Source organism: Gymnoscopelus braueri (genome assembly GCF_963280865.1).
Source record: "Gymnoscopelus braueri genome assembly, chromosome: 24".
NCBI lineage: Eukaryota > Metazoa > Chordata > Actinopteri > Myctophiformes > Myctophidae > Gymnoscopelus > Gymnoscopelus braueri.
The window spans coordinates 2,766,767-2,777,356 of NC_137626.1; the positions used below are offsets into that span (position 1 = coordinate 2,766,767).

The following is a 10,590-nucleotide window of genomic DNA, read 5'->3' on the forward strand; positions in this document are numbered from 1 at the left end:
GGTGAAAAAATGGGTTATAAAACTCATGGGATAAAAAAAAGGAAATGGTAGATGATAAAGAGACGTCCACTGTAATGAATGACTGTACTGAGAGGCTGCTGTTCTGGTAGAAAGCTGTCTGTCTGTAATGACACTGATGTTGGACAGCCGTGTGCTGCCTTTCGTGTCAATGCAGTGTTTGCATAACGCAGGATAATAAAAGATATTAAAAAAAGGACCTCACCTGCCAGGGCGGGGGGACGACAGCCCCCTTACTACCCCTCCAGATGCTTCATGGTTCTGGTTGCTAAACGGCGCGGCGAGGGAGGGCGGGATTCCATCACGGCGCGTCTCCTCCTCGGTTCGCCGCCATCGATGATGATGATGATGATGATGATGATGATGATGATGGAACCGCGGCCTCGGTTCTCGTGGCGACGTGGGGATCGGGGGGACCGCGCCGCTTTGCTTTGCTCAACGGCACGACGTTGTTCAGATAGAACGTGGTGTATAGTCCCAGAACGGTGGCGTGAACGTGAAGCTCAATGGTGGTTAAACGCCATCCTCAGCATACTGGCTCCCTTGTCACCATGAGTCCATCATGTCTGTGGGAGAGACACACACAGACAGGACAGAGGATTAGAACAGAGCAGTGTTCATTTTGACAGCAAACTGTGATTTAGTTTTAGTCTTATTTTAGTCATCTGAAAAGTTTTTGTCTCGTTTTAGTCGACTAAATATCATAAGATTATAGTCGACTAAATCTACAGTTGATTTAGTCGACTAAAATGTATGGTGGCGGTGCCTTGATGGCGTCGTAATGGCTGATCTTACACTTGGTTGCATGCTGAAAACAGCAGATCTACAAGCTTGCGACACGTTGTGAGCTTGTAGATCTGCTGTTTTCAGAACACCCGAGCACAACCAAACATAAAATGTCTTTTAGTTCTACTGGATCTCTTCTCCACTAGATCCCTCACTAACATTTTAGTTTATTTATATCTGTTGACGAAATTGTCAATATATTTAGTCTTAGTGTTAGTCATCATAGCAATTTTACTGAGGTTAGGGTTAAGGTTTAGGCATAGTTTTGTGAGGTTAGGGTTAGTTTTGTGAGGTTAGGGTTAAGTTTAGTTTTGTGAGGTTAGGGTTAAGTTTAGTTTTGTGAGGTTAGGGTTAGGTTTAGGCATAGTTTTGTGAGGCTAGGGTTAGGTTTAGTTTTGTGAGGTTAGGGTTAAGTTTAGTTTTGTGAGGTTAGGGTTAGGTTTAGGCATAGTTTTGTGAGGTTAGGGTTAGGTTTAGGCATAGTTTTGTGAGGCTAGGGTTAGGTTTAGTTTTGTGAGGTTAGGGTTAGGTTTAGGCATAGTTTTGTGAGGTTAGGGTTAGGCATAGTTTTGTGAGGTTAGGGTTAGGCATAGTTTTGTGAGGTTAGGGTTAGGCATAGTTTTGTGAGGTTAGGGTTAGGCATAGTTTTGTGAGGTTAGGGTTAGGCATAGTTTTGTGAGGTTAGGGTTAGGCATAGTTTTGTGAGGTTAGGGTTAGGGTTAGGCATAGTTTTGTGAGGTTAGGGTTAGGCATAGTTTTGTGAGGTTAGGGTTAGGCATAGTTTTGTGAGGTTAGGGTTAGGCATAGTTTTGTGAGGTTAGGGTTAGGCATAGTTTTGTGAGGTTAGGGTTAGGCATAGTTTTGTGAGGTTAGGTTTAGGCATAGTTTTGTGAGGTTAGGGTTAGGCATAGTTTTGTGAGGTTAGGGTTAGGGTTAGGCATAGTTTTGTGAGGTTAGGGTTAGAGTTAGGCATAGTTTTGTGAGGTTAGGGTTAGGTTTAGGCATAGTTTTGTGAGGTTAGGGTTAGGTTTAGGCATAGTTTTGTGAGGTTAGGGTTAGGTTTAGGCATAGTCTTGTGAGGTTAGGGTAAGGTTTAGGCATAGTTTTGTGAGGTTAGGGTTAGGTTTAGGCATAGTTTTGTGAGGTTAGGGTTAGGTTTAGGCATAGTTTTGTGAGGTTAGGGTAAGGTTTAGGCATAGTTTTGTGAGGTTAGGGTTAGGTTTAGGCATAGTTTTGTGAGGTTAGGGTTAGGTTTAGGCATAGTTTTGTGAGGTTAGGTATAGTTTTAAAAGCGCAAGAACAGCGAGTACTGGCCAATCACAGCGGGTCTTTGCCATGGTAGCATGCAACAGCCTATTGCCAGCATGACTCAGCAGTCTGTGCTGGCTGTTTGCTGAGTCACAGAGGTCTGGAGTCAGACACAGCAGATCACACAGAGAGGTCAAAAACAGGGATGCTGGCTGCGTCACGCCGCCGCGTCACGGCACCGCGTCACGCCACGGCAACGCGGCACGCCAACGCGCCACGCCGCCGCGTCACGCCGCCGCGTCACGCCAACACGACTACGCCACAGCATTCTATAGAACCATCCTCAAATGATATCAACCACTCAAGTAAATAAATGTGAAATATATTCGATTGATGATTAGACACAGAAATACTGTGCCTGCGTGTGCGTGTGTGTGTGTGTGTGTGTGTGTGTGTGTGTGTGTGGCTGTCAGTGAAACAGTGACAGGGTGAAAGATGGATGGATAAATTGTGCAAAACGCACAACGATGTTAGGAGAACAACACACACCACAGACACACACACACACACACACATATGTCATATGAGCTTGTAGATCTGCCATTTCTGAAAAATCTTGAACATTTGTACCAGTCTTTGAATATAAATATTTTTAAAACATTTTTAACTCAGATCTTTGCTTCTGGGGGATTCTACAATGTCTTCTAATTAAATCCTAACAGTTTTTTTTTTTTTTATAAAGTTATGTTGCTACAGTATAATATCAGTGGTTCTCAAACTTTTTCATGTCAAGGACCCCCAAAATGATATGTATTTGTCCGCGGACCCCCCATCTAAAAAAAAATTGTTCCAGGGACCCCCATGCAGAAGGCAAAGATTTGAGTTAAAAATGTTCGCTTTATCTTAATCAACGATTTGCACAAATGGTCAATATTTTTCAAAAAATGTTTTCAAAAGATCTATAAGCTCATAGCGTGGCACTCAGTGCCGCACTCTGAGCTTATACAATATCTTCTATTTTTGGTTTTATGGGTTAAAGCATGCTGGGAGGTAGCATGTTGGTTTTCTACCTTTGGCTGCTTGCCTAACCTGGTCGGCTCCAACAAGCATTACTGGACACAGTTGGACTGAAGGCTGTTTAAAAACCCATTAAAAACCCAGGAAAGCATCTGTGTAATTTTAGAATGCCCCCTATACCCGCTTATCTGTATAAATACCTCCAAAAAGTTAGTGACACCCACAGTCACGAAACTATAGAGGGAGCGTAAACAACAATCTGGTACCACCCACCCATAAAACAAACATGGGCAAATTCTCCTTCTACAGCACGGCCACCGAGGTATGGAATAGTCTAAATAGTCTAAAAAATGCAGTTCGCTGGGCCCATTTAAAACAGCCCTAAAAAACTCATCTTTCTGGAGGCCAAAAGAGGAGCTAGCACCAGTTTCCCGGTAGACAGACGACCCCCCTCCCCTTTTTTGTAAATATTTTTTATTTTTCATGCTTTTTTTGTACATAGTGGTACTTTTTCTCTGTATTTTTATGTTGATATTTGAACTGTTTGGTTGCTACTATATATGTCTGTGAAATTATTCAAGAACCCCAACGGAAACAAGTCCGCAAGGACTTTATTGGTAGGACCTTTTAGACAAAAAAAAATTTATAAATGTAACTGTGTTGTTTTACATTCTTTTGCCTAATAAAAATGTCAATCAATCAATCAAAAGCTTGCTTCATAGAAAATCTTGGGAATTTTGGGGGATTTTGGAATATAAACTAAATTAAACCACTATACTAAAGCATGGAAAATGCTTAGGTACAATGTTTCTGTGCAAGTGGTCTACACAATGTGCCTAAAGTAGTGTACAGTACAGTACAGTACAGTACAGTACACGCTGGAAGCCTTAACCTGAAAGGAAAACAACCCAAGCAAGTAATAAGATGCTGTTTTAGACAAAGCAGCCTCACTCACTGCACTGAGCAGAGTGACCCGTCTTACTGCCATTAAGCAGCCATCTCTACCACCACTGACGCTCTTCAAAACAACCATTCACAGCCAAATCACCTCACAAACAGACAGCCTCTATTAGGGATGGGACGATAATCGTTATTATCATTTATCGTGATAAAAACCCGCTCACGATAAATTATCCTCCGTCATTACACTGGGATCAATTCACCTTTTATTTGCCGAGATGCATACACTTAAACCCTCTAGAATTGGTCAAACGCACCTGTAAAGAACGTACTTGATACAGTCTTTTTTTTCACTCTCTCTAAATCTCTTTGGCAAAAATAGCAGATCTACAAGCTCAGAAGATCTTGTAGAGCTTGTAGATCTGCTATTTTTGGCAAATGTTCCACCCCAGACTATGGATGCTGGGGTTCAAGTGGTTATCAAGAGGGTTTTAAGCATAATATATTACCGTGATAATATCGTTTTTCAATTCAAGTCTCCATGGGGTGACTAATCCATAGAAAATAAGTTATGGACCCCAACGGAAACAAGTCCGCAAGGACTTTTTCGGTCGGACCTTTTAGACAAAAGTATTATAAATGTAACTGTGTTGTTTTACATTATTTTGCCTAATAAAAATGTCAATCAATCAATCAATTCTTTGGGGGAACTATCCCTTTAAAGCCAATTTCATCAAATCTCGTCCTGTGGCACTAGAGTGATGTTGGCAGATGGCAGAGTCTACACAAGATCAGAATATTAGCCCAAACAAACAGTGAACAGCAGGGAGTTTGGTCCAAAGAAACAACAACCACATTATGTTTGTATAACAAGTCAGGGTTAAAGTTATCAACTGTGGGTCACTTTGTTAATTAAACTGACAACACAAAAACAACAACAATGTATGATATATTTACACACACACACACACACACACACACACACACACACACACACACACCGGAATTGGAGCCCCTTTTACTGTGTGTGAGTGTGTGTACCTAAACTACACACAACCCCCCAAACTGGGCTTCCACCGCAGACAGACAGGACAAATGGCCAGTGTTAAAATTAACCCTGAGAAGAGTGCAACAATGTAACCAAATGGACCCTTGGTGGGTCCATTTGGTTACATTGTTGCACTCTTCACAGGGTTCACACATGGACAAATCAACACCAACGATTTGACAAGTGTAAGTGTTGTGTATTTGGTGCTGAGAGGCTAAACAAAAAAAAACTAAATTAAAATACAAAAAATACAAACAATACTAAAGTAAAATACTAAAAATACAAAAAATGCAAAAAAATACTAAAGTGAAATAAAATAAAAACAAAAATACTAAAAAATACAAAAGTAAGATACTAAAAATAAAAATACTAAAAATACTGAAGAAAAATACAAAAAATACTAACATGGTAAAAATACTGAAGTCAAATACTAAAGTAGCCTCTCAACTATAAAGCAGCTGGGGGGGGGGGGAGCTGTGTGTTAGCCTGTTAGCCGCTATGTTGGCTAGTTGTAATGGAAACTTAATTGGCCAATTAGCCTCGATACACATAAATACCCCGATATGCGTGAGAACCGTGACACCGTCATGATGGACAGTTTAGAGAATGTCGAAGTAAAAAAACACACACACAGCCAGGAGAACAGCAGGCCTCCAGAAAGGCCAGGGCCACAACACCCCCCACAGCTAGCACCGTTAGCTTAGCATGTGTTACACGCACCCCGGTGACCTGTACAATTCTGTGACTCTCTCTCTCTCTGTCTCTCTCTACACTGATCCTGTACTTACTTGTCTGTCTTTTTAAGTTGGTAGTGGTACAGGTAATTTATCAATTATATTTACCTCAATAGCTACATTAGTATAATATTTAACAGGATATTTAGTTCATTTAATAATAATAATAATAATAATAATAATGATAATAATGAGGGTCTAATAACAACAATAATAATAATAATAATAATAATAATAATAGTAATAATAATAATAGTAATAGTAATAGTAATAGTAATAGTAATAGTAATAGTAATAATAATGATAATAATGATGGTCTAATAACAACAACAATAATAATAATAATAATAATAATAATAATAGCCTAATAACTGTAAGTGCGTCCCTTTCGCTGTCGAGGTATTCGTAATAGTAACTGAATTAATAGTATGTATACAAATGTAAATGAACTAAAAACAATAATACTTAATACATGTTTACGTGAATGAAATCTCTTTCTAATACTAAATAAAGCATTGAAAAGCATGACTCCAAAATGTTATTTCCCACAAACTGTTCCCTCATATAGATTGTTATTCTATTCCATTATGAACTGTTTTATGTATTATAACTATCATTATTTATTTCATTATTGTGTTATGATTTGTCAGTTTACTAACAGCTTATAAACAGACATAAGAGTCATTTCCATAGTTTCCATATGTTCTATATCACTTTGTAAAGCCTGAATCCGCACACAGTGATGCTACATGTTCATGCAAATGACCATTTGATTCAAGTTAAAAGTTTGGAAAATCAACTAAATAAATCACGCGAGACCGCCTACAGTTAGGTCACACATTCCTGTGCTACGCGTTGAGTAGAAATGGACGGTGACACATTTCTCCAATTAGACACACACACACACACACACACACACACACACACACACACACACACACAGGTATTTTTTTACTTTACTCGAGTGTTTCAAGTACTTTGTGTTTTCAGTACTTTTACTTCTACTCCACTACATCTCAGAGGCAAATATTGTACTTTTACTAATTATTTGACAGCTTTAAGTTACTAGTTACTTTGCAGATTTAGATTATTATTACAAAACATACACTAACCACGTCAGCCCTACATACATTTCTGCCAATTGAAAATAGCAGATCTAAAAAGCTCACAATGCGTTACATGCTATTTTCAAAAGATTTTTAAACATTTTGAACTTGTGAAATGGGACATTCTGCATAATGAGTACTTTCTACTTTTGGTACTTCTCTAAGTACATTTTGATACCAATAATTGTCAGTGGTGGAAAGTAACTAAGTACATTTACTTAAGTACTGTACTTAAGTACAATTTTGAGGTATTTGTACTTTACTTGAGTATTTCCAATTTCCAATACTTTTACTTCTACTCCACTACATCTCAGAGGCAAATATTGTACTTTTACTCCACTACATTTATTTGAAAACTTTAGTTACTAGTTACTTTTCAGATATAAATTATTACATTATAAAACATACATTAACCACTTTAGCCCTATTTTATACCTAGTCTATTTGAAAATAGCAGATCTACAAGCTCACAACGCGTCGCGCTGCGACGCGTTGTGAGCTTGTAGATCTGCTATTTTCAAATATTTAGTACTTTTACTTTTGATACTTTAAGTACATTTTGATGCCAATACTTTTGTACTTTTACTCAAGTAAATTTTGAATTCTGGACTTTTACTTGTAACAGAGTATTTTCATATTGCAGTATTGGTACTTTTACTTAAGTAAAGAATTTGAGTACTTTTTCCACGACTGACTGGGGGTCACAGACTTCGACGGGTCACCGGCCTCGGTGTAACAGCTGGCTGTAGCAGCAGTCACACACAGGGCGCTGCGTCGCAAAGGGAGCGAAGCGGCTCAAACGCGTTTTAAAGCCCTACATGGCGGCCCCAACGGGCCGTAACGCGGACCGGCAGGGGGGTCCGTGGCCGTCGCCATGGAACGAGCGAAAGAAAAGGCCGGTTTAAGAGGTTTAAACGGGGTTAGAATGAGGGACATTGTTGTTACCTTTTGGCTGGTAGTTTCCAGTAGCTGCCTGCTTCTCCAGACCTGGGGATGGAACACTGGGAGATGATGGAGGGTTGCCACGCCGTTGGGAGAGAAACAAGCGAGCCAGGTCTAGGGAAACTATAAGCCCAGAAGAAGCCACATGAGCACTTTGAACCTATCCTACCTGTGGTGGTGTGTAAATATTGAAAATAGTGTAAAAAGAAGAAACCAGGTCCATAAAAACAAGCCCAAAAGAAGCAACTACTATAGGCCATTATGAGCACTTTAAACCTATATGCTGTATACATTGAAAATAGCAGATCTACAAGCTCTTGTGGATCTGCTATTTTCAAAAGAAAGTTCTTGGGAAGAAAGTAAAAAATGCAGGAATATTTTCAAATCCACAAAATCTTGAATGGGGGTCTCTGGCACAAAATAGTTTCAGAAGGTTAAGGTCTACAAATACATATTAAATGGGGGTCCTTGACATGAAAATGTTTGAGAACCACTGGTTTAAACAACATTTAGGAAACAAATCCAAATAAACAACTACACTTTAGAAACAAAGCCCAAAACCTGCACCAACAAGCAAGTTTACAGAAAAACAAGCCCAAAGTCGCTTATAATAAGCAGACATGGCAACACTGATGGAGAGCCTCACTGCGCATGCGCGCCGGGCCACAGCTCAGACGGACAGAGAGGAGATAAAATGATACTTCATATTAAAAAATAACATAATCTTATATAATATATAAATAACGTGATCTTACATAACTGTAATCTAACTGTATTGTATGGAAATTATTTGAAGATATTATAATAATACAATAACAATCATAACCTTATTGATAAAGGTTATTAGAATACATTCAAATTTAATAATCTAATACAGCCTTATGGATGAAGACATAATATTAACTAAATGTTATATAACTATGGAGACTGACACATATATTGTAATAATGAATCCAATGTTGTTATTATATAGTAACACCAAATATAACTATGTGGATGAATGCATTCCTGTAATAATGAGAGAACAATAATGGTTGTTTTGTTATTATATAATAATAAGATAATCTATAATGGATGAACAGACATATTATAATATAACTGTGGATGAAGATGAAGTATTATGATGTAGTAATAACATACTCTAACTATACGGATGAAGGCATAGTTATAGTGTAATATAATAACAGAACATACATACATACATACATACATACATACATACATACATACATACATACATACATACATACATAATTACACACACGCAGGCACACACACACACACACACACACACACACACACACACACACACACACACACACACACACACACACACACACACACATAAAAGACACATTTGAGACCCACGCACTGCTTGTTTCAGAGTGTTTCCAGTGAGCCAACATGCACTCACAATACGACTCTGTTTGACTACAATGGAACGGAGCCTTAAAGGAGTAGTTCACAAAAAAAAATCTTATTTTCTATCAATTACTCACCCCATGAAGCCTTGAGTTCATGGAGATTTTGTTAGTTTTTGTCGCATTCCTGAGACAATATTTTGATGACCCGCGGAAAGATGCTAATGTATTCGGTAGGAGACTCAAAGGAGACTCTTTGTGTCTCCTACCGGAAATACACCCGGTCATCAAATTATTGGCTCTGGAAAGCGACAAATACACAAAAATCTCCATGAATTCAAGGCTTCATGGGGTATGGAATTGATAGAAAATAAGTAAATTTTTGGGTGAACTATTCCTTTAATTTGTATAAGTCAAGGAAGAGGCCCAATGTCTTTCCAATATGGCTGCTGTGCATATAGTAGAAGGACATTAGAGACATTTGTTATCACCCTTCAATTTATTTGAAAATAAAATCACTTATCGATTTTTTGTTAAACCCTCTGCTGTTTCCCCTTTATTTGTTGTGGCCTATTACAGCCGGGCCATAACAATAAATAAGGTTTAAGGATTCCAGTGGGTCCCTATAGCAACATGAGGAGGCCCTATTTTATTTTTCGGCTGTTCAAAAGTAGCCAATCTACATGAAGCTCACAACACCACACTGTGAACCGGTCGATCTGTGATTTACTTATTTTCAGACTTTTTGGACAATTGCTGACAAATCTTCTCTTATGGGGGTCCCTGGCACAAATCTTCTCTTATGGGGGTACCTGGCACAAAATCATTTCAAATGGGGGTTTGCAGTGGAATACATATCAACGTAGGGGTCCCTGACATGACAATGTTTGAGAACCACTGGTTCAACAGACCTCCAGAACTCTCAGAATAAGTTGAAGTCTGCAGGTATAAGTGTATGGAAATCTCTTCATTTTGTGCTGTCATCACAGATAGTATTTATTGGAGGTTGGAAGGATGTGAAGACAAATCTTAGTCCTGTGGGAACCAACATTATGCAAACATTCATTTAGTGGTACTCAGATTTCTTCATGTCAAGGACCCCCAAATCAATATGTATTTGGCCATGGACCCCCATCTGTCTGAGGGGACCCCATGTTTCGGAAATATTCCAAAATCTTCAAAATGTTCAAGATTCGTTTGTCAAAATAGCAGATCTACAACGTGTCACATTGAGCTTGTTGATCGGCTATTTGAAAACAGCCATTTTTGGGTTCATTGTTTACCTGGTAATGTATCCTATAGTTTCTTTGTGGTACCACATTGTTGTCTTGTTATTAAAGTGATTTAATAATGTGTGCTCATTAAAACTTCTTGGGAAGAAAAATGAATGAATACATATTCATTCATTCTAAATAAATGGAAGAAGTGAA

At 38.6% G+C, this 10,590-nt stretch overlaps 1 protein-coding gene across 1 annotated transcript in view; it reads right to left on the reverse strand.

Annotated features, from left to right (window-relative positions):
* The window catches only part of mbd5 (methyl-CpG binding domain protein 5), a 31,426-nt gene extending 23,577 nt beyond the window's left edge, over positions 1-7,849 (reverse strand). The window contains exons 1-2 of the mRNA XM_080422005.1: positions 7,803-7,849; positions 224-584 (exon numbers count right to left, since the gene is read on the reverse strand). The gene's annotated coding sequence lies outside the window, so the exon portion shown is untranslated. The remainder of the gene's footprint in view (positions 1-223; positions 585-7,802) is intronic.
* Between the last annotated feature and the right edge of the window lie 2,741 nt (positions 7,850-10,590).